This window comes from Castor canadensis, chromosome 10 (assembly GCF_047511655.1).
Source record: "Castor canadensis chromosome 10, mCasCan1.hap1v2, whole genome shotgun sequence".
Classification (NCBI taxonomy): domain Eukaryota; kingdom Metazoa; phylum Chordata; class Mammalia; order Rodentia; family Castoridae; genus Castor; species Castor canadensis.
Genome location: NC_133395.1, coordinates 12,986,006 through 12,992,969, shown reverse-complemented (window position 1 = coordinate 12,992,969; position 6,964 = coordinate 12,986,006). Strand labels below are relative to the sequence as shown.

At 45.4% G+C, this 6,964-nt stretch overlaps 1 non-coding gene across 1 annotated transcript; it reads right to left on the bottom strand.

The window, feature by feature from the left end:
- Positions 1-251: 251 nt before the first annotated feature.
- On the bottom strand, positions 252-357 carry LOC141413139 (U6 spliceosomal RNA). The gene has a single exon (XR_012437960.1). It is a non-coding gene; the product is annotated as a U6 spliceosomal RNA (small nuclear RNA).
- Between the last annotated feature and the right edge of the window lie 6,607 nt (positions 358-6,964).

Sequence of the window (6,964 nt, the reverse complement as noted above, 5' to 3'; positions counted from 1 at the left end):
GCCCACTCCTAATCCCACCTCAGCCTCTACTTGCTGAAGACCTCAGCTGCATGATGGAAAGTGGAAGGGAGGTGAGGACCAATGGTGGCTGCCATATTGATCCTGGAAGAGACAGATAAGGGATGTGTTTTCTTTAAGTAGCAAAAAAGGGCATCCAAGACCCAAACTGAGAGCTTTGCCACAAACTCTGTGACCTCACCATACCTTTCTCCATCTTATTTGTTTTGAACCTGTAAAATGAAGAACTACATCAACAGTTCTTTCTTTTCACGAACCTGCATGTCATCCTCGCACAGGGGCCATCTGATTTTCTCTGTATCGTTCCAACTTTAGTATCTGTGCTGCTGAAGTGAGCACAGTTCTTTCTTTTCTTTTTTGGATGGACTGGGGCTTGAACTCAGGGCTTCCCTGCTTGCAAAGCGGGTGTTCTACCACGTGAGCCACGTCTCCAGTGTATTTTACACTGGTTATTTTGGAGATGGAATCTTGGGAATTATTTGCCCTGGCTGGCCTCAAACCTCAATCCTCCTGATCTCAGCCTCCTAAATAGCTAGGATTATAGGTGTGAGCCACCAGCACTCAGCTAGATCAATAGTTTTCAATGGTCAGAGAAGCAAGTTCAGCACCACAGAAACCAAGATTATGGTGGGATTTCTTTCCCCCTTGACTGTTTAAGGTTAGCAGACCCCTACTGAAACTTTAGTAGTTGATATAAAAAGCCAGGGTCTCACCTTTGCTACCTGTGTCTGCCTCAGCAGGTGTGAGCCTTGGGTTGAGCCCTCCATGACACCCCGCACCCATGATCTTTTCAGGTACTTTCTAGCTTTAAACATCTGTAGTTTTGTGAGTGAGTGAGAGTTGTCACACAAATGAGGGGGTCAATTTCCTCTGGGTCAAGGACAGAAATTAAAGTAGTTGGGACTTGCCACATGGCCTCCCCTCTCCTGCAGCCCTCATACTCTTGCTTTGCCACCCAAGTAGAGGGCGCTGTGAGGAATGGGGGGAACTTGAGCATGATGGCTCAAGCCTGTAATACCAGTTACTCTGGAGGCAGAGATCAGGAGAATCACAGTTCAAAACCAGCCTGGAAAAAAGTTAGTAGACCCCCATCTCAATCAAAAATTCGAATGTGGTGATGCACTGCTGTGGTCCTAGCTATGTGGGAGGCCATAGGTAGGAGAATCACAGTCCAAGGCTGATCCCTGGGACCAAAATGAAAGGCCCTCCCTGAGAAATAACCTAAAAAGCAAAAAGGACTGGTGTGGTTCACATGTTAGAGAACCTGCCTAGCAAGTATGAGGCCCTGAGTTCCAGTATCACAAAAAGCAACAACAAAAAAAAGAAGGATGAAGCCAGGCACTGGTGACTCATGCCTGTAATCCTGGCTACTCAGGAGGCAGAGATCAGGAGGATGATGGTTTGAAGCCAGGCCTGAGCAAATAGTTCACGAGACCCTATCTCGAAAAACCCAACACAAAAGCAGAGTGGGTGAAGTGGTTTAAGGTGTAGGCCCTGAGTTCAAGCCCCAGTACCACATTAAAAAAAAAAAAAAAAAGGATAGTTAGAAGAAGGGTCGCTGCTCATGGAGAAGACCACCGACATGCACTGGTGCATCTACCCACTGGGCTTCAAGAACCTGCCTCCCACCCCAGGTTCTCAAAGGGATCCCGAAATCTGCTGTGAGGGAGATGGGGGCTCCAGACATGTGCGTACACACACATATATAAATAATAGCAGTTTGCCATTTTCTCATTCTCAGCTTACAAAGTTCACCATTTTAACTGTCTTTTTCTTTTGGCGGCACTGGGGTTTGAACTCTGGGCTTCACGCTTACTAGACAGGTGCTCTTACTGCTTAAGCCACTCTGCCAGCTCCATCTAAACCATCTTTATACACAGTTCAGTAGCATTTGGTGTATTTACACTGTTGTGCAACCATTATCAACACCCGTCTCCAGAACTTTTTCTTTCTTTTTTTTTGTGGTACTGGGGCTTAAACTCAGGGCCTACACCCTGAACCACTCCACCAGCCCTTTTTGTGATGGGGGTTTTTGAGATAGGGTCTCTCAAACTATTTGCCTGGGCTGGCTTCAAACTTCGACCCTCCTGATCTCTGCCTCCTGAGTAGCTAGGATTACAGGTGAGAGCCACCAGCACCCGGCTCACTCTAGAACTTTTTCATCTCCATGTCCCTTAAGTGACAATTCCCCATTTCCTCCGTCCTTCCTCACCCTCAACCGTTCTACTTCCTGTCTCTAGGAACTGGGCTGCTCTAAGTTCTTCATGGAAGTAGAATCGTACAGTACTTGTCCTTTCGCAGCTGGCTTATTTCACTTACTGTGATGTCTTCAAAAGTCATGGCATAGGCCAGCACTCCCTTCCTTTTTCAGGGTGAATATTATTCCATTGTATGGACGTACCACAGTTTGCTCATCCATTCATCCATCAGTGGAGACTGGGGTTGCTTTCACCAGTCGGCTATTGTGAGTGGTATTGCCATGAACACCTCTTTTAGACCCTTTAAGACCCTGCTTTCAGTACCTTGTGTATATCTGGAAGTGCAATTGCTGAATCATGTAGTAAATGCTATTTCTAGTTTTTTGAGGAGTCACCATACTGTTTTCCATCACTCTGTACATTTTCACACTGTCTCAATTACTGTTTTAAACCCTATTTTGAAAGGCCAGTAAAAGTTAGTAAGCATGCTGGAGAGTATCAAGCTAGAGGGCAAAGAAGATGACTTGTCACTTTTCTTCCACGGTATTTAAGGTTGGAGGGGGATGGGGGAGATGTGGGGGGGACGTGGAGGGGGACATGGAAGGCCTCTCTCCTTCCACAAGCTTTCTGAGCTCCTCCCCTCAGTCCACCTTTCTGGTCTGTCCTTTCTATTGTCATTGCTTTTGGGTCCATCACTGAAGGTTGCAATCTAGACATCTCCTGCTCCTCCTCCTCCTGTCTAAACTTGTCTTTGACCTTATCGTCTTAGAATGCTCCCTCACCCCTCAACAGTGCAATGGGGCTGGCCTTTTGTACTTGAGCAGCCATCAGAGGACATCTTGGCTTCCTTGAGTTAAACTGATCAAATACAGCCCACCAATGAATCTTCTGGGTCTGTCAACATTTTAGGGTTACATTTGATTTTGTCTTTTTAGGGCTCTATCTCTAATCACCCAGGATAAATTTGCAAGAGTCAAAAATAGCTAGGGATGGAGCTCAGTGGTAGAGTGTTTGCCTAGCATGTGCAAAGTCCTGGGTTTGATCCCCAGCACAGCAAAGCAAAATATAGCTTTTTTATATGTGTTTATATATAAAAAGTTTTGCTATTATATAAAACCTCAACTTCACATGTGTGAAGTCAAAGCATAAATTTTGACCATGGTAGTGAGCCAGGATAGAAGCTGAAAAGGAATTCAGAAATATAAGCTGTCTCTCTGTGGCCTCACCGTGATGGCAACGGAGTCGCCCTGGAAAATGGTCACACTCTTCCTTTTCACTGCGCTTGCCAGCAACCTTCTGTCACTCATTTGGCTTTTCATGAAATTCAGTGCCTGGAAAGGAGCTTCCAGCTTGGAGGCCTGCACCTTCTCAGGGGCAGGAGAAAAGTGAAGTACATAAATTAGTTGCTTATCATAAATTAGTAATTTGGCATTTGGATTTACATATCATTAACCTCTTCTGAGCAATTGTGGGTTTGACCACACTCGATGCTGATAACGACTGAGGAGAGGTACACACACAGCCCCAGCCCGACTTCCCCTGGCCACCCCAGCTGTCCCCAGGCTGATGTCAGAACCCAGCTGCTGTTCTAGCTTCCTTCTCCATTAGAAACACTCCAGCTGGGTGCTGGTGCCTCACACCTATAATTCTTGCTACTCAGGAGGCAGAAATCAGGAGGATCACAGTTCAAAGCCAACCTGGGCAAATAGTTCTTGAGACCCTATCTCGAAAAAAACCCAACACAAAACAGGACTGGTGGACTGGCTCAAGTGGTAGAGCGCCTGCGTAGCAAGTGTGAGGTCCTGAGTTCAAACCCCAGTGTCACCAAAAAGAAAGTCCATGCCAACTGTGCCTTGCAAAATGACCACCTACAAACCACTTGAAGTGAACAGGAAAAAAACCACAGTGTTTTGGACTTTTTTCATCCTTCAATATTGTCGTATGGGGATCTGTGGCCCTGTCTCACCCTTCCAAGAAATGACTTCTTTTGAAAAAATCTGGGTAGTTACAGCCATTGGATTGCATTTCTCTCTCTTCTTTGTAGTTCCTGAAGCTGTCACATTCCAGGACACACTTTAAGAAGCAAAACAAAAGGGAACAGTTATAAGTACTAATTGATTTATCCACTCTGAGTGACATTGAATGTTTTTTAAAAGGACCACTGAGTTATCATTAAGATTCCCGGGCAACCCTAAAAGCTGTGGCCGTGTGCAGCCAGGCTATACGGCTTAGGCAACCCTACCAAGCAAAATAAGTTCGTTCAGGTAACGGTCCTAAGATCTATCAAACGCATCATATTCAAAATGATATCAACAAACATCTGTGACATCTTCCAAAAGTCTAAAAGTTATTCCTTTGGGGACCTCATTCTTTCACTATTCTGCTTACAAAATCATTAGCTTTTTTGTGACATTTAAGGAGAGACGGATCAATTAATTCAAAGTAAAAGGAAATACCTGACGTGCTCCCCTGCTCTCTACCAATTAGTATGTGCCTTGGTGAACAGAAAGGCATTCTAACCTGAGGACATGTCAGGTTCCTCCCCTAATGTCTTTAAAAGACTGAAAGCTGTCGAAGTCGCAGTAAGAAGGGCATGGGGGAGGAGGGGAATAGTGGAAGAGTGAACCATTTGGGGTATAGTATGTTATATGTGGAGATGTCACAATGAAAACGCCCTGTATGGCTCTCATAAACTAACAAACACGTTCTTTTTTAACAAACGAAGGACACAAAGGGAAAACAGGTCCTGTCTGGGAGTGGGTGCCTGTGGGAGGAGGCGGGCATAAGGAAAGAGTGGAGTATTTTGTGGAACTATTTTGTGTGCATGTATGAAAACAGAACAATGGAATCTGAAGTTGTGCTAAGAAGGATGCGGGGGGGATAACCGGGAAAGGTGGAGGGGTGAAGCTAATGAAGATGCATTGTGAGCCCTCGTGTAACTGTCACAGTGTACCCCTGTACAACTAGAATATGCTAAAAAAAGAAAGAAGTTACCTGACGCTAAGTGCCAGTGGCTCACCCTGTAATCCTAGCAAAGTGGGAGGCTGAGATTGGGAGGATCATAGTTCGAGGCCAGCCTGGGAAATAGTTTGAAAGACCCCATCTCCAAAATAACCAGAGCAAAAAGGACTGGAGGTGTGATTCAAGGGATAGAGAGCCTGCTCTGCAAGCATGAAGCCGTGTCCCACAAATAAATACATGAATAAAACGGTCCCTGGCTATAATAGCCTACTCACATTTTCATTTCAGTTGGTAGGTGAGCTGCCTTATAGAAGTAAGGAGTAAAAACCCTTCAATTCTACTCAGCGACTGAGTGCTATGGAAAAAGCGATTTCCAATGTGTCACCATTACCTAATTGTTTTGAAGGAAGAACGCGACCCAGAGGTGTAGCTAAGTCACTGAAAATAGGGCTGCCTGTCCCTTACTTGAAAGCTAGAGGCTTTTTTTTTTTTAACACCTTACTTCAGGGGAAATTGTGTTCTGTTTCTTTCTAGAGAGAAAAAAGCAGCCAACTGATGTGAGGCCTGGGCTCTGGTTTTTACTGTCCCCTGTTGTCCCTGGTCTTTTCAGTTCCCCAGAGAGACAAAATTAACCCTTAGCAAGCTGAGGTCCTTTCTGCTGAGGACTAATTTCTCCCTCCCACTTTCTGGAATGTTCTGGAGACTCTAAGAATACTCTGATGGAGTGTGGCTTTCAGTTTACCAAGAGGGAAGGTTTGTTGGGCTAGGAGGGCATAATGTGTTCTCCAAGTTACACTTTGTTTGCTTGGTTCCAACTCTTTAAGGACCTAGCCCTATGGACTTATTAGTCACTAAGGCAGGCAGGCACCTTTAGGGACAAACTCCTACATTAATGTTCCTTCAAAGTGCCCTTTTCTTTACTTTCAGTTAAAACTCTATGACACAAGCTGAGCATGTCCAAAAGTGTCTCTGTCCACCCCTTTAACCTTTCAAATGTGCTTCAGGACTTCGAGCGGGCATGCCCAAAGATGCAACCGCCATCTTTCCTTCTTAAATTATGACCTCACACTGAGCATGCTCGGGAATGTGTCCACTCTACAGTGCCTCCCTATATGGATATGTATGGCTCCCCGCATAAAATTCCCATGATTCCCTCGTGCCAGGAGGGCATTGCTTTGGAAATAACTCCTCTCTCTCTCTCCCTCCCTCTCTCTCTCTCTCTCTTTCTGTCTCTCTATCTTTTCATTGGCACTGGAGTTTGAACTCAGGGCATCACACTTGCAAAGCAGGTGTTCTGCCACTTGAGCCAAACCAGTCCACTTTGCTCTGGTTATTTTGGAGAAAAAGTCTCGCAAACTATTTGTCTGGGCTGACCTTGAACTGCGATCCTCCCAATCTCTGCCTCCCAAGTAGCTGGTATTACAGGAGTGAGCCACTGGCGCCTGGCTTCCCTTGTCTTCTCTACCTGTTGCAGGTAATCAATCTTTCTTCATTCTTTTACGTCATGTTTTGGCATTGGATTCACCAAGATGTGAACCTATTGCATTGGGTTACAGAATGAAGCCTCTATTCCCTTCCTCTGCAGACACTAAGGACTGGCCTATGCCTGAGGTGTCTATGAGTGCCTAAGCTGGGATCTGCCCCAGGACCTTACTCCTACAGCCATCTCTTTTTCTGCTTGTCCGCACTGTCACAACAAAGTGCCACACATTGGGTGCCTTAAACAGCAGGAGTATTTTCTCCCACACTTCTGGAGACTAGAAGTCTGAAGTCAAGATATCAAAAGA